The sequence below is a fragment of the Dendrobates tinctorius genome, unplaced genomic scaffold (genome assembly GCF_039654945.1).
Source record: "Dendrobates tinctorius isolate UK_male_01 unplaced genomic scaffold, ASM3965494v1 ptg000208l, whole genome shotgun sequence".
Classification (NCBI taxonomy): Eukaryota; Metazoa; Chordata; class Amphibia; order Anura; family Dendrobatidae; genus Dendrobates; species Dendrobates tinctorius.
The window spans coordinates 11,058,836-11,086,420 of record NW_027361875.1 but is presented as its reverse complement, the minus strand read 5'-3'; the positions used below and the strand labels follow the sequence as shown (position 1 = coordinate 11,086,420).

Below are 27,585 nucleotides of genomic sequence, written 5' to 3'. Positions count from 1 at the left end.
AGGGAGAGCCTTGGGAATATCCGGATGCTCCAGGAGTATCGCATGGCGTACCTGAAAGAGGTAGAGCAGCTAAGACTTGACAGGGAGCAAATTGACAGAGAGCTGCAGGAAATGGGAAGATATCTGACACCTTCAACTCGTGGTATAGAAAGGCAAAGAGGTTCGCTTAAGACTGAAAGTCCTCAAGCTGGAGCTAATAGAGGAGATAGAGACAAATGGAAGGACTGCTCTCCGGGCATTAAAGGTCATGGGAGAAGTAGCCAGCAGAGAGATAACAGAAGGTGGCCTGATGGAAGAGGTAGAAGCAGTGATGCCTCAGTTAGCTCAGGGCTGAGTGACCTAAGTGGGAGACCCTGTAGTGGATGAAATGACAAAGGGTCCGACTCAGATCAGCCAGTAGGGTCGACTTGATGGTGGACTTGTGACCTCAACAAAAGTGGGAGGTGGACTTGGAAAGGTCGCGTGAACGGGCACACTGGGAAAGTGGGTTGACTGAAAAGGGTCTGGGGACACAGATGATGACTCAAGTGAAGATGCCCAAAACCAACCGAGACGGTCCTCTCGACTTGTAGGGCAAGGTGACATGGGTGCCTGGTCTCGAGGCCTCGGGTGTGTGACAAATGTTCAACCCCACAAGTTTGAACAGAGAGGCGGTATGTAAGGCAGTGGCCCCTGTTACAGCTAGGGGGTGCTGTATGGTCTCCCCAGGACATGCAGGCGTTTCCTTTATTGCGATGGGGAAACAGTGACCGACGTGGTTGTAAATGACCGATTTGTATCACAGGGGTGGGTGGCCCTGTGATGGAAGCTTGGGCGTGTTTTGCTGAGGCTTTTGCTATACATTGGGAGGCTTCTAGGAGACTTGGAGAGATTGGTGGGTCCAGTTACCTACATACCCACCAAAGGGGGGGTGTCTGAGCACCCAAGATGAAGCCTGTGTGTGTGGCTGTGTGTTTGAGGACCTGCAGTGAGGTCATGACCATGTGATCCATACCTCACCTGTGGGTGTGGATACAAGCTTTGTAATGAGGGTGTGGTTGCCACATGGGGAGAGTGCTGGCTAGCCTGAGCCAGAGAGAGGAGGTCTGTGAGTTACCTCCGGAGTGTATGGACCTGAGTAGTCTGAATGTTAAGGTCCTGAAAGGTCTACGTGTTGGAAGGTCCCAGGAGGGGGCATACTTCATGAAGAGCATGGGGTGATACCGTGGACTGGCAGAGTCAGTGATGGCTCTGCGTAGGGGAAGCTACCACCCGGCTGAGGATCTGGAACTGTTAGGCGGCCTGGTGAGCAAGGCGTTGTCCGGGACGGTGATCCCAGTTTGGCAGCCTCTCTGATAATCATGAGTAATGCTGACCGGGGTCAGTGAGAGACAGTGTTTAGGCTATAGAGTCTGCGTGCTGGACATGGCACAGCCTGTGTGATCACAGGCCTGAGAGAGCGAAGCTCTACTATGGACATTGGGGATTTGTATGTCTGATGTAAGACTGTTTGCCTTTTGTTCATGCTTCAATGGTTTATGGAGAAAATAAACTGCATAGACTAAGTGGAAAGTGTTCATGTGTGCCTTAAATCTCACAGCCAAGTGAGTGTTCCCCAAACACGTGCAGTTAGCGCTGCACTACAGCAAGCATAGTTACTATATACGTGAGCATAAAATATAAGTAAGCATAATAAATATACCAATGAGCATAATATATAAGTGAGCAAAATATATATATTGTGAGGCAGTGACCGGTGTCACATGCGAGGGTCGGTATGTGTCCCCCAGGATGTGCACAGAAGCACACTGAGGCGGCGGGAGTGCATTGCAGTCACAGGCATAGCCGTGATTGCAATGCAAAATGAAAGTGTTAGTCTTGGGCAAGCTATTTGACCAAGGCAGAGTTAGAAAAACCTGCCATGGGCCTTTATTTTTGAAATGGACTACAAGATGGTAGTGGGGCGGTCAGTTTCCTCCCCAGCTGGGTTTTCCATGTGGCCTACGGCCACAGCTTCCTTATGAAAAAAACCCTGCAGCAGAGGTTTTGGTGTGTCTGTTTGGTTTAGCAAGCGTGCAGAGCAGAAGGCTCTGCAGAGCTCAACCTGTGTGAAGCAACAGATACAAGCAGAGCCAAAATGCCTGGCACCCCTCAGCATACACAGAGGTGCAGTCGCCTACGGCAACCGGTTATGGACTATTTTTTTCCTGGCTGCGATCCGGAGGATACCTTTTGAGTTACAGTGTAAGTTTTATTAGGACATTAAAAGACTTGGTTTTGAACTTTCCTGGGTCACTGCCCTTTGTCACACTTCATGAACCCTGCTGCACTACATATGGTTGGAGAATGCGGGCAGTGTGAACTGAGTCATACCTTATGAGTGCTGCATATCAGTAATCAAGCCTGCAATGCTACAGCTCAAGCCTGCTGAATAGATGGAGAAAATAATTAAGCAGTTGGCCCTCACGCAGCAGCAGCTGTAGTATCAGTGGCAACAACAAGAGCAACGGCAGCAGAAGCAGCTCTAATTGCAGCAGCACAATCACCAGCAGCAGTTGTTGTATCAGCAGCGGTAGAAAACAAATGAGCTGATCCTGCAACAGATTGCGGCTCTGCAATTGACGCCCACATTCTGTTCGGAGGCCCGGTATAAAGTACGGTCAGCTTTGAGGAAGATGAGTCCTGAGGACGATATGGAGGCGTTCCTTACCATGTTCGAGCACAGCGCCGAGTGGGAGAGCTTGCCTTTGACTCAGTGGGCTGAATGAAGTGGTGGCCCCCTTCCTGAAGGGAGATGCCCACAAGGCCTACTTGGACCTCAGATGGGAGAATGCTCTGGACTATGAGAACTAAGAGGTGAGATCCTTGCCTGACTAGGGGTTAACACTTATGTACGTGCACAATGGATGGTCCTTTGTGGAGTCTCTGCCTGCTAGGTCTCAGGCATATGACTTGTTGTAGATGGTCAATAAATGGCTTCAGCCTGAGACCTTAACCCCGTTCCAGATGGTAGAGAGGGTGGTGGTCGACTCTGCCAGCAGTCATACAGTGTTGGGTGGGGCAAGGGGATCCAGGCACTCTGGTCCAGGTGGTTGGACTGGTTGAGCGGTATACGGCCACTTAGGACTTTATACGAGACACTGCTCCACTTTTCCTGTCACGTTGAGCACCACCAGCCCAGGAGCCAGGGAAAAGTCCACGACCCTCTGCTGGGGCCAATCAGGACCGAGCTCGTACTGAAGGGGTATCCCAAAGTGGCAGTGACAACAGACCCATTCCCCTAAATCGGCCCCAAGGTCGTCATTCCACAGCTACCAAGTGTTGGCGGTGCCGGGGGTCTGGACATATGGATGCCAACTGCCACCTGACAGTTGAACCCATGGACTGCGGGTATCCTCATCGAGTGTCTATGCATGCCCAGCCGGTCTGCACCGCCACTACAGGCACTGTTGGCAGTGAACTCCAACTGTGCAAGGTACTTGTTAACGTGTACCAGACGGAGGCTCTCTTGGACTTGGGGAGCTTAGTGACTATGGTCCATGGGACCCATGTTTCCGGGGACAACCCCAATGGACGGAAAATGGGGGTGGTGTGTATCCGTGGGGAAATCCGAGAGTACCCGACCACGGAGGTTATGTTTTCCACCCTGTGTGGAGAAATAACACATATGGTGGGAGTGGTAAAGATTCTTCCATATGGGCATATGGGACTGTATTGGGAAGATTCTTGCCCCTGTTCTGGTCCCTGTGGGAGACAAGGGTCAACCCTCCAAAAGTAAATAATATTCCGGGCATGGAACCCAAAGATTCCGAGTCAGGGATACATGCCTTAAGGGTCGCCAAAATAGGGAGAGTCACCCCGATAGATTTCCCCTAGAGGTATTGGCAGGAGAGGTCGAGGAGACCCCACCGATCCCAAAGCTGGAAATGTCCCCTGGTAAGTTTGGGGTAATCCAACTCCAGGATCCCACCCTGGTCCGGGCATGGGAAAGAGTGATTAAGACTAATGGTGTGGCTCAGCAACTGGGTTTTTCCCTGCATGAATATACACCAGTTGTTATACAGGGAGGATAACATTCAGGATGAGGTGGTGGAACAGCTGGTGGTGCCCCAATCCTACCGTCGGGTGGTGCTAGACATGGCTCACACCCACATGCTGGGAGGGCACTTGGGGGCGAAAAAGACGCAGGAGCCCATACTGCGCTTTTTTTTGGCCTGAGGTCTACGCGGAGGTCGAAAGGTACTGTGACTCGCGTCCGGAGTGCCAACTTAACTCACCCACCGCAAACTATCGGAGTCCATTGTTACCTCTGCCCATCATAGAGGTACCATTTGAGCAGATAGCAATGGATTTGGTAAGGCCCATAGTGAAATCCGCCAGTGGCCATCGACATATTTTGGTCATAGTAGACTATGCCACACAGTACCCAGAGGCGATACCTCTCTGCCACACCTCGGCAAAACTAATAGCCTGCAAGCTATTTGACCTCTTTTGTCACCTTGGGCTACCCAAAGGAGATCCTTACAGATCAAGGAACTCCTTTTATGTCCAAGGTGACCAAGGAGCTATGCAAGCTGCTTCGGATCAAAGAGCTACGCACGTCAGTGTACCACCCACAAACCAACGGGTTAGTGGAGAGGTTTAACAAGACCCTCATGCTCAAAAAGGTGGTCTCCAACGACGTGAGGGATTGGGACATGTTATTGCCCTATCTGATGTTCGTTATCCGGGAGGTACCCCAGGCGTCCACAGGTTTTTCCGTTTGAGCTATTGTATGACAGGCATCCGAGGACACTTCTCGACATAGTTAAGGAGATGTGGGAACAGGAACCAACTCCGCATAGGAGCGTGATCGAGCAGGTGGCGAGCATGCAGGACCGGATTGCAGCCATCAGGCCCATAGTCAAGGTGCATCTGTTGGATGCTCAGGTCATGCGTATAAGAGAGCCGCGGTCAAGACCTTTAAAGAAGGGGACCGGGTGTTGGTACTAGTGCCCACCCCAGAGAGTAAGGTCATGGCCAAGTGGCAAGGGCCATATGGAAATATGGGATACGGGGGAAGGTGGGAGAAGTGAATTATAGGGTGTACCAACCTGGGAAAAGGAAACCCTAGCAACTCTATCATATTAATCTGCTAAAAACATGGAAGGATCGGGAATGTTTGGTCACGGAGGTGACTCCGGTCATACCACCGGGGATCTCTCTGGCACCAGCCAAAGACACATCTGGGGGACAGGTTAAAATTAATTATGCTCTAATGAAATAGCAGTGATGGGAGGCTCGGATTCTGGTGCAACAGAATATGGGTGTATTCTTTGAGCTGCCCAGGTGGACCACGGTGATCCAGCATGACAGTCACCGAGCCCCGGGTAAGGGTATGGATGAAACAATACGGAGTGCCAGAAGCCTGGAGGCAAGCCATCTCAGCCGAAGTGAAGCAAATGCTTCAGTTGGGAGTCATCGAGAAATCCCAGAGTGAGCTAGCCCCATTGTACTGATACCCAAGCCAGACGAGTCGGTACACTTTTGTAACGACTTCAGAAAGTTAAATGAGGTCTGTATCATATGCCCCTGGTGGACGAGCTAATTGAGAGACTGGGGTAGGCCCAGTACTTCACCAAGCTCAATCTCACAAAAGGCTACTGGCAGGTCCCATTTTAAGAGTCAGCGAAAGAAATGACAGCTTTTATAACGCCAGACCGTATCTATCACTATGTTGTCCTGCCTTTCAGATTACGAATAATAATCTAATTCACCGCACACTCAGAGGGGTTTTATGCAAACAAGTGTTCATTTTATTATGTACAAAACATGTGGGAGCCAAACAAGAATATATAGCACCAAGTAGAAGCGATATAATTAATACGACGTTTCGGCTCAGTCCGATCCTTTATCACTTTTATCGCTGAATCGAAATTCGGATCTTTGAATAAAGAAGAATAGAACTCCCAAGAGAATAGCCCAAGAAAGATGGCTGTTGTTGTGGTGCTATAGAGCGGCGCTCCCGCGCCTGGCTGCAATGGCGTCAAACGTCGTATTAATTATATCGCTTCTACTTGGTGCTATATATTCTTGTTTGGCTCCCACATGTTTTGTACATAATAAAATGAACACTTGTTTGCATAAAACCCCTCTGAGTGTGCGGTGAATTAGATTATTATTCGTAATAGGACCTACTGGTCCATTACACCTGCACCTCGCTACTGGACTTGAGTGCACGCTAACCTCCTGGTTTCAGATTACGAGGCTCTGGCCACATTCCAAAGGCTGATGACAGTGTTAGAGCTGCATCGGAAAAATGCGTCGGTGTATTTAGATGACAGTCATCATCAGTGAGATTGGAATACCCACCTGTCCTAGGTATAAGAAGTGCTGGGAGTCCCTTATAATTGTGGGGTTAACTGCAAACCCAAAGAAATGCATGATAGGACTCACGGAAGCCCGGTACTTAGGTTACATGATCGTTCGAGGGGGGATCATACCCCAAGTAAACAAGATAGAGGCCATTCAGAACTGGCCCATGCCGTTAAGTACCAAACAGGTCAGGGCGTTCCTCATCATCATTGGGTACTACCGCAGGTTTATACCCAATTTTGCTGAAAGGTCGGCACCCCTAACTGACCTGTTAAAAGGTAAGAAGTCGGTTATGGTCCGGTGGAATCCTCAAGCGGAGAAGGCACTCCAGTCCCTTAAGTTGGCGTTATGTGGACAGCCGGTTCTCATCAGCCCCAACTTCAAAGACACATTTATCATGCAGATAGATGCCTCAGAGTTAAGGCCTAGGAGCGGTACTGTCGCAAGAGGTGAAGGAGGATAAGCATCCAGTCACCTTCTTGAGCAGGAAACTGACCAAGCCAGAGAAAAATTATAGCATAGTGGAGGAGTTCTTGGCGATTAACTGGGCCTTCGAGTCGCTACGTTACCATTTGCTCAGGCGTCAGTGTCGGTTGAAAACAGAACAATATCACGTCTGGATGAGTAATGCAAAGGAGAGGTATGCTTGGGTCACCAGATGGTTCCTGTCCCTTCAAAACTTTTAGTTTCTCAGTGGAACATTGGGCTGGGAAGTCACAGGGAAATGCGGATGCCCTATCACGGGCCCCCTATATGGTGACAAATGTTCAACCCCACAAGCTTGAAAAGTATGAGAAGGGGGGAACTCACGTGCAGCGAGGCAGTGACTGGTGTCATATGCGAGAGTCGGTATGTGTCTCCCAGGATGCGCACAGAAGCGTACAGAGGCCACGGAAGTGCATTGCAGTCACAGACATAGCTGTGATTGCAATGCAAAATGAAATTGTTATTCTTGGGCAAGCTATTTGTCCAAGGCAGATTTAGCAAAACCTGCCATGGGCATTTATTTTTTAAATAGACTACAGGATGGTAGTGCAACAGTCAGTTTCCTCCCCGGCCAGGTATTCCATGTGGCCACATGTTCCTTATATGTTCCTTGGTTTTGCAAGCGTGCAGAGCAGAAGGCTCTGCAAAGCCCAACCTATGTGAAGCAACATAGGTACAAGCAGAGCCAAAAAGCCTGGCACCCCTCAGTGTACATGGTAGTACAGTTGCCAAAAGTACGGTACGGTGTGCACCTGAGCAGGGTCCCTTCCTCAGGTAAGGTGATGCTGCGGCCCGGTGTCCACGGAGAGCAGAGCCGAGTTCACAGATTGAGATCTCGGCTTCAGGAAAATGGCTGCCACGATCTCTATCTGCGCATGCGCTGCCTCCCGCTGCCATTTTCCTGAAGCCCCGGGAAGCAGAGTACTCAATCTGTGCACACGCGGCCTCAGAAAGATGGCCGCTGCCACCGAGAAACCCGTGATTAACGTGGCTCTGCTGCTCGACTTGGACAACGGGCCACGGCGTCACCACACCTGAAGAAGGGACCCTGCTCAGGTGCACGCCGTACCGCCCACCAAGCCTCAGCATCACCGCACCTCTGCTGCCACCACATCACTGCCTCAACTCCCCATGGACACCAGGCCGTAGCGCCGCCCACCTTAGCAGGGAGGGACCCTGCTATGGTGCATTCCCCACAGCCCACATCGAACATCAGCACCGCCGACCCTGGGCCGGATATATCCTGAGGAAGGGAACGTGCCTCCTGTGACCCTGCTGTACCACTGCCAGCCCTCAGGTAAGATACCTTAAATTCTGACAATAAGGCGGACCCACATCTTATAAAAATCTTTTTTTCTATTTTCACCCCAAAATTTGGGGTGCTTCTTATGGTCCAGTGCGACTTATAGTCCGAAAAATACGTTAATTTCATGTCTATGGTGTATCAGGCATACAAAAATGTTTTGCCACAGATTTTGCCATTTGTTCTTCTCTTATTGTGTGGCGGTGAGAATTCATCTTTGTTCTCAGCTTTTGACCGGTCTTCCCCACATACACACCCCCAGTTGGACATTTAGTAGTAATAATTAAATACACCACATCTAATGTGGTGTATTTAATTATTTATAATAAATGTATCAACCACTGAGGGACTCTACATTTTGAATATTTTTCGTTGGTGGACAGCCATTTTCAGGTCTCTCCAGAGATGCTCAATTGGGTTTAGGTCAGGGCTCTGGCTGAATCAGAGTTGTTCTGAAGCCACTCCTTTGTTATTTTAGCTGTGTACTTAGGGTCATTGTCTTGTTGGAAGGTGAACTTTCAGCCAAGTCTGAGGTCCAGAGCACTCTGGAAGCTTTCATCCAGAATATCTCTGTACTTTGCCACATTCATGTTTCCTTCAATCGTAACCAGTCATCCTGACCCTGCAGCTGAAAAACACCCCCATAGCATAATGCTGCCACCACGTATCATTGGGAATGTATTGAGCAGGTGATGAGCAGTGCCTGGTTTTCTCCACACCACTTAGATTTATCACCAAAAAAGTCTATCTTCATTTCATCAGACCAGAGAATCTTATTTCTCATAGTCTGTGAGTCCTTTATGTGTTTTTTTAGCAAACTCTATGTGGGCTTTCATATGTCTGTCACTGAGGGAGAGGCTTCCGTTGGGCCACTCTGCCATAAAGCCCCAACAGGTGGAGAGCTGCAGTGAAAGTTGACTTTGTGGAAGTTTCTCCCATCTCCCTACTGCATCTGTGGAGCTCAGCCACAGTGATCTTGGGGTTCTTCGTGACCTCTCTCACCCAGTCTCTTTCCCCACGATTGCTCCGTTTGGCTGGACGGCCAGGTCTAGGAAGACTTCTGGTGGTCCCAAACTTCTTCCATTTAAAGATTATGGAGGCCACTGTGCTCTTAGGAACCTTGAGTACTGCATAAGTTGTTTTGTAACCTTGGCCAGATGTGTGCCTTGGAACAATTCTGTCTCTGAGCTCCTTGGCCAGTTCCTTTGACCTCATGATTCTAAATTTGGTCTGACATGCGCTGTGAGGTCTTATATAGACAGGTGTGTACCTTTACAAATCAAGTCCTATCAGTTTAATTAAACACAGCTGGACTCCAATGAAGGAGTAGAACCATCTCAAGGAGGATCACAAGGAAATGAACAGCATGTGACTTACATATGAGTGTCTGAGCAAAGGGTCTGAATACTTATGACCATGTGATATTTTAGTTTTTCTTTTTTAATAAATTTGCAAACATTTCTACATTTCTGTTTTCTTTCAGTCAAGATGGGGTGCAGAGTGTACATTAATGAGAAAAAATGAACTTTTTTGAGTTTACCAAATGGCTGCAATGAAGCAAAGAGTAAAAAATGTAAAGGGGTCTGAACACTTTCTGTCCCCACTGTATTTTCAAAGTGAGGGTACCAGCCTCCTCAGGTCTAAGATGTATTTAATAGTCATCTTCACAAAGTTGATTTTCCATTAATTTCTATATTTTCCTTAGTAAAATTAATCCATGTCCTCATGGAAAAGGAGTGACTTGTAGAAAATGACACCTCTATGGTTAAGTCTGGATACACAAATCTTTCACAAAGCCACACGTGTGGGGAATGCCATCCCTGGGATATCTTTGATAATACGGCATTGTATTTTCTTAATAGAAAACCCCATTCAGAGCAGGCTATTCAGCTTTAAACAAATATCCTTGCATTGTGCGACAAACTCTGTAATTACAGCCCATTATGGCACACAGAGCGGCTGCACAGACACAGGATGCTTGCTGTCCTTACTGCCGGGGAAAAAAAGGAAAACATGAAACCAATTGTGACAAGGGGCTCAAATGGTAATAGCAATAGGTGAAAATGTAATTACTGGAGAAAAGATCTGTCCTGGCCCATAGAGCACTAATAAGACGATCATCATTTAAGGGGAACATTTCCACATTGCCGATAATTATGGCATCTTCTGCATCCGCCTTTATGTGTATGAATAGAAAATTAAAATGATTTTGTAGGGACAACGTGTAAGAACATCTTTACACGAGGGGCCCCACACAGGCAAAAACTGAGTCAAATAAATTATTAATTTTTTATTAATTAATATGACCTTAAAACAGAGCACGTGTGATGCCACATAATCACAGGTACCGCCGCTGTCCTACCAATATCCCTGATCAGGAGACGGAGATGGGTTATTTCTGTAATATTGACATCATATATGACCTAAAACATCTTGGTTAATGCACCTAATATTAGAAGAACAGGCTGCAGCCTGAGTATTAATACAGACTGTACCAAGGCTACAAGCCTAAATGAGAACCAGGTTTTTGCTACCCCCATCTAACAGCAGCTTGATGTAGAGGCAGAGACCCTGATTCCAGTGATGTGTCACTTACTGGGCTGCTTACTGCAGTTTTGATAAAATCACTATTTTGTCTGCTGTAGATCTAGCAGTGCTCTGAATGCTGAGCTCTGTGTAACCCCGCCCACACCGATTGGCAGCCTTCTGTGTACACTGTGCATAGGCAGAAGCTGCCAATCAGTGGTGGGGGCAAGACTATATACAGCTCATGAATATGGAGGAATATATATATATCTACTATATAATCGTCTAATTCTGTCTGTTTGTAACGGAAATCCCGCGTCGCTGATTGGTCGCGCCCGGCCGACCGCGACCAATCAGCGACAGGCGCAGTCCGGTCACGAATTGGCGCCGAATTCGAACGACGCACGCCACCCCTACCGTTGGGAGATCTGCAGCGCTAGCCGCTGATCTCCCAACGATTGCCGCAGGTCATCTCCTGCCGCACGGAGGTCAGCGGCGACGCAGCTGTGAGATGACCGGCGCTAGCCTGATTGGTCACGGCTGGCTGGGCGCGACCAATCAGCGACAGGTGCAGTCCGCCCATGAACTGCCGCAGGATTTGAACCACGCTTTTCTGATTGGTCGTGCCCAGCGACTTTACCTGGAAAATCCTATGTATTCAATGCATTATTCTTAAATCTTTGTAAATAAACTACATACATATTCTAGAATACTCAATGCATTAGAATCAGGCCACCATCTAGAGTGTGTATATATATATATATATAAAAATATATATATCATAAAAAAGGGGCAGCACTACCAAAATTATACAATTGGTGCAAAACCTATTCAGCAGTGTCCAAACAGCCGGGTTAATAAATAAAAAAAAGAGGCAGCACTCCAAATTAAATGTGAAAAAAGTGGATACTTTACTGATCCTCTGGTGGCGACGTTTCAACGGTGACCCGTTTTTATCATGCCACGCTGTCATGCACATGACAGCGCTACAAACACCGGGTATTTGGGCAGCTGAACCCGAACAGTAACATAGATTTCCTGGTGAAGTCCGTGTTCAGTGTCTGTGCTGGAATATTAGGTGTTCGGTACAGACGCCGAACTTTACTGTTCGGGTTCACCCATCTCTACGGAGAGTCCAGTATTTCAGCTGATGTTATTTGTGGGTTTTCATTTGCATCCCGAACAATTTTTCTGACATTTGTCACAGGTGAGGATGTTACCGTTAGTAGCCATTCAAACCCATTTGTGTCAACTTCTGTGCATGTTATCAGGCCAGAATCACCAGGGTAGGTGAACTTTTGATCAAGGTCATTTGGATGTTTTGGATTGTCATTATGATTTAAAAAGAGAAAACACAATAATTTGACAATAAATGGCTTCACCCAACCACTAATCATGAGTGGAGAAAAAGGTTTGGTGCTATCATTCATATTCTGTGAATAAAGGCCAAGAAAGCAGAAATTTTGCTGGGGTATCTAAACTTTTGAGCACAACTGTATATAAATACAGTATATATATATATACACACACACACACACACACACACACACACACACAATTCTATATATAATTATATACCCATTGTACTTGGCACGAGCAGTAAATTTTGTCATTTCTTTTTTTTTTCCAAGGCACTTTTAAAAATCCAGGAAATGAGGCTGCAGTCGAAACAAGTCTAAATCCCATGGATGAACTGAGACCCATATGGAGGATTCAATTTATTTACTGATCCATGAAATGAAATTTGTGGATGACGTCCTGCTGACAAACCTTCAACTAGTGCCATGATTTTTAATAGAATTGCTGTTTTTTACCATTAGGGGACCTGGCTTCAAGCCCTCCTCTATTTTTTGGTGTGAAAAATCCTAAATTATGGATGGAAAAGTTTATTTTGACACTCAATATTTTTGCTGGCATCACAGCGAGGGGGAAAACACTGCATACAGAAGGGGTCCGAAACTACCTATACTTTTTGTTCCTAGCCTAAAATTAGGATATCGTTCGGACTATTACTAATTAACCCCTTTCTGTCATGTGACATACTATCCCGTCCATGTGCCCTGGGACTTAATTCCCAGGGACGGGATAGTACGTCACAGCGATCAGCGGCGCCCACGTGGTGAGCGCCGCTGATCGCGGCCGGGTGTCAGCTGATTACCACAGCTGACACCCGGCACAATGTGTCAGGGGCGGCCACGGACCGCCCCGACACGTTAACCCCTTGCACACCGCGATCAAACACGATCGCGGTGTACCGGGGGTTAAAGGGAAGCATCGGCAGGGAGGGGGCTCCCTCCGTGCTTCCGTGAGCCCCCCACAGCAGCGCAATGTGCACAGCTGCAGCGGGGGGCTCCATCCCTGCAGGTCCCTGAATCCAAGATTGCGACGGGGACCTTCGGGGGTCTGCAGGGAGCTGGCTTCCTCATGCCTGCAAAGCGCAGGCAAGGAGGAAGCTTTGTGCAGTGCCTGTGACAGATCGCTGATCTGTCACAGTGATCTGTGATGTGACAGATCAGCGATCTGTCACAGGACAGTGATGTCCCACCTGGGACAATGTAATAAAGTTAAAAAAAAAAAAAAAGTGTAAAAATAATTTTAAAAAAATCGCTAAATAAATTAAAAAAGAAATATTCCCTAATAAATTCATTTTTTGGAAATAAAAAAACAAAACAATAAAAGTACACATATTTGGTATCGCCGTGTCCGTAACGACCCGCCCTATAAAACTGTCCCATTAGTTAACCCCTTTAGTGAACCCCTTAAAAAATAAAAATAAAAAAACGAAGCAAAAAATAATGATTTATTATCATACCACCGAACAAAAAGTGCAATAACGCACGATCAAAAAGACACATATAAATATCCATGGTACTGCTGAAAACGTCATCTTGCCCCGCAAAAAACGAGCTGCCATACAGCGTCATCAGTGAAAAAATAAAAAAGTTATAGCTCGCAGAATAAAGCAATGCAAAAATAATTATTTTTATATAAAATTGTTTTCATTGCATAAAAGCGCCAAAACATAAAAAAAGACCTAAATGAGGTATCGCTGTAATGCACTGACCTGAAGAATAAAATCGCTTTATCAATTTTACCACACGCGGAACGGTGTAAACGCACTCCCCCAAAAGAAATTCATGAAACGCTGGTTTTTGTTCATTCTGCGTCCCAAAAATCGGAATAAAAAGCGATCAAAAGATGTCACGTGCCCGAACATGATACCAATAAAAGCGTCAACTCGTCCCGCAAAAAATAAGACCTCACATGACTCAGTGGGTCAAAATATGGAAAAAGTATAGCTCTCAATATGTGGTGATGCAAAAACTATTTTTACAATAAAAAGCGTCTTTTAGCGTCTGACAGCCGCCAAACATAAAAACCGCCATAAATAGTAAATCAAACCCCCTGTTATCACCCCCTTAGTTAGGGAAAAATAATAAAAATAAAAAAAATGTATTTATTTCTATTTTCCCATTAGGGTTAGGGCTAGGGCTGAGATTAGGGTTAGGGGTGTGTTGGGGTTAGGGTTGGAGTTAGAATTGGGGGGGTTTCCACTATTTGGGCACATCAGGTGCTCTCCAAATGCAACATGGCGTCTGATCTCAATTCCAGCCAATTCTGCGTTGAAAAAGTCAAATGGTGCTCCTTCCCTTCCAAGCTCTGCCATGCGCCCAAACAGTGTTTTATCCCCACATATAGGGTATCATGGTACTCAGGAAAAATTGCAAAACAACTTTTGGGGTCCAATTTCTCCTGTTACCCTTAGGAAAATAAAAAATTGGGGGGAAAAAATATCATTTTTGTGGAAAAAAATGTTTTTTTTATTTTCACGCCCGGGCGTTATAAACTTCTGTGAAGCACTTGGGGGTTCAAAGTGCTCACCACACATCTAGATAAGTTCCGTGGGGGGTCTAGATTCCAAAATGGGGTCACTTGTGGGGAGTTTCAATAGTTTAGGTACATCAGGGGCTCTCCAAACGCACATGACACCCGCAGACCATTCCATCAAAGTCTGAATTCCAAAACGTCACTACTTCCCTTCTGAGCCCCGACGTGTGCCCATACAGTAGTTTTCTCCCACGTATGAGGTATCAGCGTACTCAGGACAAATTGGACAACAACTTTTGAGGTCCAATTTCTCCTGTTACCCTTGGGAAAATAAAAAAATTGGGGACTAAATGATCATGTTTGTGGAAAGATACGATTTTTTTATTTTCATGCCCGGGCATTATAAACTTCTGTGAAACCCTTGGGGGTTCAAAGTGCTTACCACACATCTAGATAAGTTCCTTAGGGGGTCTAGTTTCCAAAATGGTATCACTTATGGGGGGTTTCCACTGTTTAGGTACATTCGGGGCTCTCCAAAGGCAACATGACACCCGCAGAGCATTCCATCAAAGTCTGCATTCCAAAACGTCACTACTTCCCTTCCGAGCCCCGACGTGTGCCCATACAGTTTTCTCCCACATATGGGGTATCAGCGTACTCAGGACAAATTGGACAAAAACTTTTGGGGTCCAATTTCTCCTGGTACCCTTGGGAAAATAAAAAATTGTTGATTAAAAGATCATGCTTGTGGAAAAAATACGATTTTTTTATTTTCACGCCCGGGCGTTATAAACTTCAGTGAAGCACTGGGGAGTTCAAAATGCTCACCACACATCTAGATAAGTTCCTTGGGGGGTCTAGTTTCCAAAATGGTGTAATTTGTGGGGGGTTTTCACTGTTTTGGTACATCAGGGGTTTTCCAAAAGCGACATGGTGTCCGATCTCAATTCCAGCTAAAAACGTCATATGGCACTGCTTCCCTTCCGAGCTCTGCCATGCGCCCAAATAGTGGATTACCCCCACATGTGGGGTATCAGCGTACTCAGGACAAATTGCACAATAACTTTTAGGGTCCTGTTACCATTGGAAAAATAAGAATTGAGGGAGAAAAGATCATTTTTTGGAAAAAATATGATTTTTTAATTGTACCGCTGTACGTTATAAACTTCTGTGAAGCCCTTGTTGGATCAAAGTTCTCACCACATATCTAGATAAGTTCCTTGGGGGGTCTAAATTCCAAAATGGGGTCACTTGTGGGGGGTTTCCACTGTTTAGGTACATCAGGGGCTCTCCAAACCTGACATGGCGTACGATTTGAATTCTAGCCAATTTGCATTGAAAAAGGTCATATGGCACTGCTTCCCTTCCGAGCTCTGCCATGCGCCGAAACAGTGGTTCCCCCCATATATCAGGTATCAGCGTACTCAGGACAAACTGCACAATAACTTTTGCAGTCCAACTTCTCCTGTTACACTTGATAAAATAAAAAAAATTGAACCTGAAATATTTTTTTGTGAAAAAAAGTTAAATGTTCATTTTTTTAAATATTCAAAAAATTCCTGTGAAGCACCTGAAGGGTTAATAAACTTCTTGAATGTGGTTTTCAGCACCTTAAGGGGTGCAGTTTTTAGAATGGTGTCACTTTTGGGTATTTTCTATCATATAGACCCCTCAAAGTGGCTTCAAATGTGATGTGGTCTGTAAAAATAAAATGGTGTTGCAAAAATGAGAAATCGCTGGTCAACTTTTAACCCTTATAACTTCCTAAGAAAAAAAATTTGGGTTCCAAAATTGTGCTGATGTAAAGTAAACATGTGGGAAATGTTACTTATTAAGTTTTTTGTGTGCCGCATCTCTGATTTAAGGGCATAAAAATTCAAAGTTGGAAAATTGCGAAATTTTCAACATTTCTGCCAAATTTCTGTTTTTTTCACAAATAAATGCAAGTTATATGAATGAAATTTTACCACTAACATGAAGTACAATATGTCATGAGAAAACAATGTCAGAATCACCAGGATCCATGGAAGCGTTCCAGAGTTATTATCTCATAAAGGGACAGTGGTCAGAATTGTAAAAATTGGCCCGGTCATGAACGTGCAAACCACCCTCGGGAGTTAAGGGGTTAAGAAATAAAAACGTGTCAAGATGCAAAATTCTTCAAATGACACATATTAGCATTATTCTGCACTAATAGAGGAATATATAACGGCAATTTTTAGAAGTGTCATCATTAAACTTAGGGTGCAGAAACTTCAGCAGCCGAATGGGATCACTTGTAAAAGATTTGCTGCAAATTTTTCAGTTTCTTATCAACAGTAAAATCCTATACAGCAAATTATTCACAGATTTCATCCACTATCGAATAGGGGATAGCTTATTGATTACTGGGGGGGCGACTGCTGGGATCCCAAGAACGGTGGCTGCGGAGCAGATGTCGAACACTTACTGCGCTTGGCTATGTCCGCAAGTTTCCTAGAGCCTGAATGCAATGGAGGTGTACATGCTCAATCCCCGCTCCATTCACATGATGCCCTTTCATAAGACCAGTAGAAATCAGAAACCCAACGATCAGTTATCTTCAATCTATGGCTAGCGGATAACATTACCTTGGTCCACGTATGGGAGAGGAAGCTCGCAAACCAGAGGGGCACCCTGTTGTTACTGCGGTGTGCACCTCCAGTAAAGATTCTGTGTAAAGGGGGTTTAAAGGGATATTTCTACATCGGAGTTCTTTCTGTGTTTTCTGCAGTCATTCGCTCAGCCACCTATTATGCATAAAAAAGCAACAAAATCTTCTACAGAAATCCCTACTTTTTGCATGCATCCTCATGGTGCCACATTATGGTTTCCAGATATCCATCTTTAGGCTGGAGTCACACACAACGAATAAAAAATCGGTCCCATTTTAACGGTCCGAAATCACACAAAAGTATCTTCACCAGTGATCCGTTTTTTATGCGATTTTTCTTAATTGATGCAATTTTAATCGCATGTAAGGATCTGTTTGACATCCGTCTGGCGAGATTTTCTTGCAGGGTAGCTAAATGGACATATAATGGAGCCCAATGACAGGTTTCCGCACACAAACGAATTAATAGATCCAATATATATATATATGTGAACAACGACAAAGCAAAGTCCAGCAATAACGTGAGCAATCCAGGATTCCAATAAATCCATTAAAATGCAATGGTCCAAGCAGTTCAAAACAGCAATAACACAGGAAAGTCGTGCAGATACGACTACGCGTTTCAGCGGTAGAACCCGCCTTCTTCACGGTCCAGAATTTGTGGATGCAATTTTGGACTTGTAGGGGTTAATTTAAGGGGTTAATTCGTTGTATGAAATTGCAGGGACTCCTGCTGACGTCACTGAGGCTGCAGGGAGTCCCCGTAATTAACAAATTAACCCCTTAAATTAACCCCTACAAGTCCAAAACTGTATCCACAAACCCTCATCTAATTAATAGTGATAGACCTAACAAAAAAAACATGAAATGAAATGGTTAACTATGTGTAAACCATGTGTCATTTCATGTCGGGCAGGAGACTAATTATACAAAAGCCGGCAAATGTTTCTGCGGCTATTCTGCAATGAAGAACTGTATGAATTTGTAATATATATATTAATGTGTCTCTATGACATGTATAATATATATATATATATATATATATATATATATGTGTGTCTAGATCTATTCATTCTTTATTTAACCGGTCTCTGTGATTTTTTTTTTTTAAATTCGTTTATTAAATACCAGGGTACAAAGAATGCACATCATACACAATGTGTTGTGATAACAGAATACAAAGAAATTGCACACTCTCACAAATAAACCAGTATACTGTATTATCATTACACAAAAAGTGTAATAACGCGCGATCAAAAAGACGCATATAAATATCCATGGTACTGCTGAAAACGTCATCTTGTCCCGCAAAAAACGAGCCACCACACAGCATCATCAGCGGAAAAATAAAAAAGTTATAGCTCGCAGAATAAAGCGATGCAAAAATAATTATTTTTTATATAAAATAGTTTTCATTGCATAAAACTGACAAAAACATAAAAAAACGACCTAAATGAGGTATCGCTGTAACCGTACTTACCCGAAGAATAAAACTGCTTTATCAATTTTACCGCACGCGGAACGGTGTAAACGCACCCCCCCAAAAGAAATTCATGAAACGCTGGTTTTTCTTCATTCTGCGTCCCAAAAATCGGAATAAAAAGCGATCAAAAAATTTCACGTGCCCGAAAATGGTACCAATAAAAACGTCAACTCGTCCCGCAAAAAATAAGACCTCACATGACCCGGTGGGTCAAAATACAGAAAAATTATAGCTCTCAATATGTGGTGATGCAAAAACTATTTTTACAATAAAAAGCGTCTTTTAGCGTGCGACAGCTGCCAAAAATAAAAACCGCCATAAATAGTAAATCAAACCCCCCGTTATCACCCCCTTAGTTAGGGAAAAATAATAAAATAAAAAAAATGTATTTATTTCCATTTTTCCATTAGGGTTAGGGCTAGGGTTAGGGCTAGGGGTGTGTTGGGGTAGGGTTAGGGCTAGGGTTAGGGCTAGGGTTAGGGCTAGGGGCATGTTGGGGTTCGGGTTGGAGTTAGAATTGGGGGTTTCCACTGTTTGGGCACATCAGGGGCTCTCCAAATGCAACATGGCGTCTGATCTCAATTCCAGCCAATTTGAGTTGAAAAAGTCAAATGGTGCTCCTTCCCTTCCAAGCTCTGCCATGCGCCCAAACAGTCTTTTACCCCCACATGTAGGGTATCAGCCTACTCAGGACAAATTGCAAAACAATTTTTGGGGTCCAATTTCTCCTGTTACCCTTAGGAAAATAAAAAATTGGGGGCAAAAATATCATTTTTGTGGAAAAAAATGATTTTTTTATCTTCACGTCCGAGTGTTATAAACTTCTGTGAAGCACTTGGGGGTTCAAAGTGCTCACCACACATCTAGATAAGTTCCGTGGGGGGTCTAGTGTCCAAAATGGGGTCACTTGTGGGGAGTTTCAATAGTTTAGGTACATCAGGGGCTCTCCAAACGCACATGACACCCGCAGACCATTCCATCAAAGTCTGCATTCCAAAACGTCACTACTTCCCTTCCGAGCCCCGACGTGTGCCCATACAGTAGTTTTCTCCCACATATGGGGTATCAGCATACTCAGGACAAATTGGACAACAACTTTTGGGGTCCAATTTCTCCTGGTACCCTTGGGAAAATAAAAAAATGGTGACTAAAAGATCATGTTTGTGGAAAAAATACGAATTTTTTATTTTCACGCCCGGGCATTATAAACTTCTGTGAAGCACTGGGGGGGTCAAAGTGCTCACCACACATCTAGATAAGTTCCTTAGGGGGTCTAGTTTCCAAAATGGTGTCATTTGTGGGGGTTTCCACTGTTTTGGTACATCAGGAGTTTTCCAAACGCGACATGGTGTCCGATCTCAATTCCAGCCAAAAACGTCAAATGGCGCTGCTTCCCTTCCGAGCTCTGCCATGCGCCCAAATAGTGGTTTACCCCCACATGTGGGGTATCAGCGTACTCAGGACAAATTGCACAATAACTTTTAGGGTCCTGTTAGCCTTGGGAAAATAAAAATTGGGGTGAAAAGATCATTTTTGTGGAAAAAATATGATTTTTTAATTGTACCGCTGTACGTTATAAACTTTTGTAAAGCCCTTGTGGGTTCAAAGTTCTCACCACATATCTAGATAAGTTCCTTGGGGGGTCTAGTTTCCAAAATGGGGTCACTTGTAGGGGGTTTCCACTGTTTAGGTACATCAGGGACTCTCCAAACGTGACATGGCGTCCAATCTGAATTCCAGCCAATTTTGCATTGAAAAAGTCAAACGGCGCTCCTTCCATTCTGAGCTCTGCCATGCGCCGAAACAGTCGTTCCCCCCTACATATCAGGTATCTGCGTACTCAGGACAAATTGCACAATAACTTTTGCAGTCCAATTTCTCCTGTTACCCTTGGTAAAATAAAAAAAATTGAACCTGAATTATTTTTTTTATGAAAAAAAGTTAGATGTTCATTTTTTTTTAAATATTCAAAAAAATTCCTGTGACGCACCTAAAGGGTTAATAAACTTCTTGAATGTGGTTTTGAGCACCTTAAGGGGTGCAGTTTTTAGAATGGTGTCACTTTTGGGTATTTTCTATCATATAGACCCCTCAAAGTGGCTTCAAATGTGATGTGGTCCTAAAAATAAAATGGTGTTGTAAAAATGAGAAATCGCTGGTCAACTTTTAACCCTTATAACTTCCTAACAAAAAAAAATTTTGGTTCCAAAATTGTGCTGATGTAAAGTAAACATGTGGGAAATGTTACTTATCAAGTTTTTTGTGTGCCGTATCTCTGTGATTTAAGGGCATAAAAATTCAAAGTTGGAAAATTGCGAAATTTTCAAAATTTTCGCCAAATTTCCGTTTTTCGCACAAATAAACGCAAGTTATTTGAATGAAATTTTACCACTAACATGAAGTACAATATGTCACGAGAAAACAATGTCAGAGTCACCGGGATCCATGGAAGCGTTCCAGAGTTATGACCTCATAAAGGTACAATGGTCAGAATTGTAAAAATTGGCCCGGTCATGAACGTGCAAACCACCCTTGGGGGTGAAGGGGTTAAAGGATAACTGTTTGTGTTTCCCCATACATATATCACTTTAATTTAAATTTCACAAACCTTGTCATGTAACAGTAAGAGCTAACTAGAACTCCTAAACTACATGTACCACTATCTCAACTAACATCTACTATTTCCGCAGCCTAGATCACGTTGTGTCGTGCGTGATGTCTCAGTTTTGTAGAGTAAGGTGAGAGGAATTCCACCTCTCCCAGATCTTCTCAAACTTCCCCGGGCATCCCCTATTGTGATATAACGTGCGCTCATATGGAACAACCGAATTCACCAACTTGATCCAAAATCTAAAGGAAGGATCTGAGCCCCCCATCCACCTCAGTGCCAGCACTTTCCCCGCCATAAACAGCGTCTCGCGCAAGAAGACCCCAGCATGTCGATCCCAGATCTCCTCCTCCCATACCCCAAACAAGCAAATCAATGGCTCTAGAGGGACAGGGGCCTGCATCAAGGACGTCAGTAGTGTGGTGACCTCTTTCCAATAGTGTAGGATAATGGGACATTGCCACACCATATGGATAAAATCAGCATCTGGCGTGTGACATCGCAAACATTCTGATGATTGAAGCTGACCCATCCTAAAAAGTCGCAACGGAGTCAAATATGATTGATTTATTATATACATTTGTATCATTCTGTTATTGATAGATGGTGATACTCCAATCGGAGACTCCAGAATCTCCTCCCAATCCTCTCTTTGCGCATCAGGGATGAGACGTTCCCACTTCATCCATGTAGAGCTTATGGCCGATTCTGCCCCTACTGACAGCATATATGTGTACAAGGAGGATATGAGACCCTGGGGACCCTGCGAGTTAAGAATTCCTATCAGAGGTAAAGACGAAATAGTACGGTCCACACCCCCATCCCTCATATGTGACTGAAGAGCCGACCTCAGCTGCAGATAGCGAAAAAATTGAGATCTTGGAATATCATGCGCGGCTTGTAACTGTTCAAAAGACTTTAAGGTCCCCTGGTCATACAAGTCTCCCACTGAAGAAACGCCATGCTGAGCCCAAAAAACAGCGGATGGGTGATTCAGTAGCTCCGAAAAATAGTTATTACTCCACAGGGGCATTTCAACCACAACACCCCTAAACCCTATTACATTCTTGATTTGCCTCCATATTGATCGTGCCAGCCAGAGCAGGGGCAGCAGACGTGGAGCATTAGTTTTTTCCAACTCAAGGAAACCCAATGGGCAATCCGCTTGTGCAGCGTGAAGCAGGTGGCTTTCAGAATTAGGGAGGCAGTTACCCGACATCTATTTATTTAAAGCTTTAGCCTGCCCAGCTAAGTAGTACAGGAAAAAATCTGGCAGCGCCGCCCCACCTCCCTTCTTTGGTCTTTGTAAAGTGGACAATTTAAGTTTAGGCCTAGTTTTCCCCCAAATAAAGGACGTGACCAGAGAATTAAGATTAACAAAAAAGGACTTGGGCACCGCTACCGCACTGTGCTGGAGCGAGTAGCCAAATTTAGGGAGTAATACCATTTTAATCAGGTTAATGCGTCCAGCCACAGATAATGGGAGCCTACTCCAAGATGCAAATTTCGCTTTAACCAGGTCCAGCAACGGGTGGACATTAAGTTGTAAATCAAGTGTACTATTATTAGAGATGTAGATGCCCAAATATTTAAAACTAGATACAATAGGCAGCGGGGAGAGATCCTCTAGCTGGGGAATCGGAGCATGGGAAAGGGGTAACAGGGCAGATTTTTCCCAATTTATATGTAAACCTGAATATTTACTAGATTTATCTATAAGGGATATCACCTGCGGCAAAGTTTCTTCCACATTATTCAAGAATATCACCATGTCATCAGCATATAGGCCAATGGTGTCTACCCAACCTGCTATATCTATACCTCGGATATTGGGGAAGGACCTTACACGTATTGCTAGTGCCTCAATCGCAAGAGCGAAGAGAGCCGGGGAAAAAGGGCAACCCTGGCAGGTTCCCCTATGCAACATGAAAGATTCAGATATAGAATTATTTATTAAAATACGGGCCTTAGGTTTCATGTATAACATTTTGATCCATGTAATAAATTGATTGCCAAAGCCATACCTCTGCAAACATGCAGAAAGGAAAGGCCATTCAAGAGAGTCAAAAGCCTTGGCAGCATCTAACGATGCCAGTGCCCATCTGTTGTCTGGTACCAAGGAGCTATATTGGACTATTGACTGGACTCTTCTGATGTTAATGGAAGTGCTTTTGCCCGGCATAAAGCCCGTTTGATCTGGATGTATGAGATTCAATATAATGGAATTCAGCCTAGTAGCTAGAATCTTGGTAAAAATTTTATAGTCCACATTCACTAATAAAATGGGACGATAGGATCCACATTCTAAAGGGTCCTTCCCCTCCTTCCAAAGCACTATGATATTAGCCCCGTAAAAGGACTCAGGCATAGAATTCCCCTCCCATATTCCCCGATAGACCTTTACTAGGAGTGGCGTCAATATATCCCGGTACTTCCTATATAATTCAATAGGTAACCCATCAGGTCCAGGGGCCTTCCCAGAAGCCATATCTGTCATAGCGTTATCTATCTCCACTGGAGTAAACTCAGCGTCCATAAGGGCCCACTGCTCAGGATCTAATGTGGGAAATGATATATCTGACAAACAGTCTAAGCACCCTAAAGTATCAAAGTCACTTTTAGATTTATATAGTGACCTGTAGTAATCCTGAAAACAGCCGAGAATATCCTCGGTCGAAGACACCAGTGTACCGTCTACCTTGCGAATTTGCAAAATCATATTAGAGGTGTTATGTTGGCGCACCAGGTAGGCCAAAAATGTGCCCGTTTGGTTCCCCAATTCAAAATAGGATTGACGAGTAAAAAACAATTTATGCTTAGATTTAGTGTCCATGTGCTGAGTATATAACCTCTGGGCAGCCAGCCACTCACTCCTGTTCCCGCTGGTCTGGCTAGATATATATGCTGCCTCCGCGTCTTTCAGTTGTTGCTCCACCTCGTCATCTTTCCCCGCGGTAACCCGCTTAATATAAGAGATCGTGGAGGACAAACAGCCCCTCAGGTATGCCTTAAGGGCATCCCAGAAAAAATTAATATCCTGGGGCTCCAGGTGGGACGCGATGAAGCAATTCAACTGATCAATCGTTCTGTCCGGAGATCCCATCAGTTTTAACCAGAATGGATTTAACTTCCAAGCTATCCCATTGTTTACTTGTCCATATTTGAGTTTAAGGACGACCGGGCCATGGTCTGAGATCCCTCTACTGCCTTGTTCTATATCAGCCACCCACATTGCTAGACCGCCAGAACCGAATATATAGTCTAGGCGTGATAGAGAGCGTTTGGTGGATGAGTGACAAGTGTACTCCCTTAACTCAGGGTGACGCATCCTCCACAAATCCAGCCACCTGCCACCCTCTATAAATGATGACAACGGGGTTGTAGACGTTGGGGAGGACCCCCCGGTCGCTACATCATCCAGCCTCAATTTATCCAGGCGGTTGTTCATAACCATATTAAATTCGCCCATACAAATAACATCTGCGTCTGGGTAGTTAAGGGCAAAGCTCATTGCTTTCTGCAAGATGGATATACGAGCCGGAGGAGGGTTATAAATACATAGGACTACATATTTCCTGGTGTTCACCACTGCGTGGACAAAAACAAAATGACCCTCAGGGTCCCTTCGAGTTTCCCCCACCTCCCATCTGACGTCTTTATGTACCAACAGAGAGACCCCTCTGGAATAGCTGGTGTGGAATGTATGGGCAGACCATTGTACCCAGGGCTTTTGCACGCACCGTACCGTATCCCTAGTCAGGTGCGTCTCCACCAAGGCCACAATGTGAGGGCGATAATGTCTGACCTGTGAAAAGACCTTGATCTTTTTTCGAGGTGTTTTTATTCCCCTCACGTTCCATGTCATACATATTAACTCCGACCCCATACTTTGCTACTCTGAACATGGTGCATGGTATTACCCGGGCAAAATTTAGAGACATCACCTATAGACTGAAATTGTTGTCGACTGCGGTTACAACCTAAGAAAAAATACCAAAAACCTCTACGGAAAAAAAACAAAGTAAATAAACAACGAACAACATGGGAGTAGAGTCCTGTACTCCCATCACGGAACAAACAAGGGGATACCATCACTGAGTCCAGTGTCCGGTATTGTTGGTATCTTGGACGCTTCCAAGTGTAGCTCCAATCAGTCGGTTAATAGAAAAATACCAACTGACTAAAGATGCATTAGGATTCCTTTTCGGCAGACTCTCCATGGGATCGCAGCCACTCCGCCGCCTCCGCCGGATCTGTAAAAAACGAAGTAGAACCCCCGTGGACCACCCGGAGCCGGGCCAGGTAAATCATCGAGTACACAATGTTCCTCTCCCGCAGATGTCTTTTGACCTCCATAAACTGCGCCTGTTGTTTCTGGAGTTCCGCAGAGAAATCCGGGAAGATCGAGATCGTGGCATTGTTGAAGTTGATAGGGCTCTTTTGCCGTGCCAGTCGTAAAACCACGTCTCTATCCCTGCAGTTGAGAATGCGCGCCAGAAAGGGTCTAGGCGGGGCTCCTGGAAGGAGAGGCCTAGTAGGGACTCTGTGGGCCCTCTCCACCGCAAAAATCGAGGAGAATTCGTCGCCCAAAGTGGTTTTAAGCCAGTCTTCTAGGAATTGCTCCGGATGTTGTCCCTCCGATCGCTCTGGCAGGTCAATAATTCGGATGTTATTTCGACGCATCCTATTTTCCAGGTCATCTGCTTTTTGCCTCCACGCATTCATGGAACCCGCCACTTTCGTTAGTTTAGCCTCCATGGGTGTGATGGTGTCCTCCACCTGGGATACCCGCGTCTCCACCTCCGTAATGCGGCCCTTCATGGCTTGCATATCTTGCCGGAGGCGTCCCACTTCATTATATACGTCCTCTATCTTCCCAGTCAGAGACGTCCTGGTCAAGGAGATGGCCTGCATGAGTTGTTCAGACGCCTGCTTAAGGGTTAATTCCCCCTGCTCACACTCCTCTCCACCTTCAGGGGGGTGGCTCTTACGCTGAACTTGTGGGGGGTTATTTTTTGTAGATCTAGAACCTTCAGCATGGTCTATCCTGGCATATTCATTTAGCTTTTCTGCAGCCGTTCCGGACCCTTTGGAACGACTCATTTTAAAGGCAATAGGGCACAGCCGGATGGCAGAGACCGTGCACTTTGGGGTCTCCAAATTAATGTGGCAGACAGTGTATTATGCACAGAGGGTGATTGCAGGGACCCAGGCACAGCACAGACCCGCAGCCTCTCACAAGGAGGCAGTGTTCAGCCCCAGGCGGCAAGCAAGGGCCCCCACAGCCCAGGGAGTGACTCTCACAGGGGCCACAGCCAGGGAGGGTTCCAGGCCCCAATAGTTATGGCGCAGGGCAGGCAATATGGTAAGGACGGGGACACGGGGCCCAATTTTCCAGGGCTCACACCGCTTGTCCCTCACAAATAGTTAAATTTTTAGCTCACCGTCCTGCTCCCTCAGCGCTGCAGTGATGAAACTCGGCGCCACGTCTCTCTTCAGCAGAGCGCACGCCTCCAAGATGGCCGCCGCTCCCTGCAGGCCCCGCCAGCCGCCCAGGCTTCCAGAGCCGCTGGCTCCCAAGAGTCCAGCCCCGCTCTCCCGCGGGGGTCCAGGAGCAACCCCGAGTCCAGAGGGGTTAAAAAATGGGTGAGTGTGCCGCGAGGTTAAGAGTCTGCCGACCGGATTTTGTCAGGATGGCAGGAGCTTCCACCGCGTGCGTCCTACTCCGTCGCTGCCATAGCCACGCCCCCGGTCTCTGTGATTTTACTGTATTTGAAGAATTGCCGGCTTTTGCTAAAGGACACCGGGTGCGATTTTTTCTCAAGTCACACATCTGGTCCGTTTTTAGTCCCATTTTTTCTCGCCCCCATAGACTTGTATTGTCGAATCCGATCCGAAAATCGGTGACAATCGCAGCATGCTGCGATTGTTTCGGTCCGAGGATCGGATCCGATCAAAAATCGCATGATGGGAGCTGCCCCATAGAATAACATTGGGATGAATGCAATGAGATTTTTTATCGCTTTGCATTCGTCCGATTTAATCGCCAGTGTGACCCCGGCCTTAACAAAGAAACGGTAGCAGTCAAAAATATAAAAACCGCTCAGGAAAGGCAACTGAAAGGAAATGTGTCAGCATGTTTTTCTGTGTAATCTGAGAGCAGGACGATGTAGGGGCAGAGACCCTGATTCCAGCGGTGTGTCACTTACTGCAAAGTGGGTTATTTCAATAAAATCAGTGTTTTAGAGATTATGACAACAGGACTAGGCGTCTCGTGCCTCCTGGTCCGACCACGGATTGGCAGCTTTCTGCCAGTGTACACACAGAAAGCTGTCAATCAGGGATGTAGGAGTGGCTATACAGGGCTCAGCATTCTGAGATCTGCC

At 45.4% G+C, this 27,585-nt stretch overlaps 1 protein-coding gene across 5 annotated transcripts in view; it reads right to left on the bottom strand.

Annotated features, from left to right (window-relative positions):
• RALGAPA1 (Ral GTPase activating protein catalytic subunit alpha 1) overlaps positions 1-27,585 on the bottom strand; it is a 448,263-nt gene that overhangs the window by 163,909 nt on the left and 256,769 nt on the right. The window lies entirely within an intron of this gene.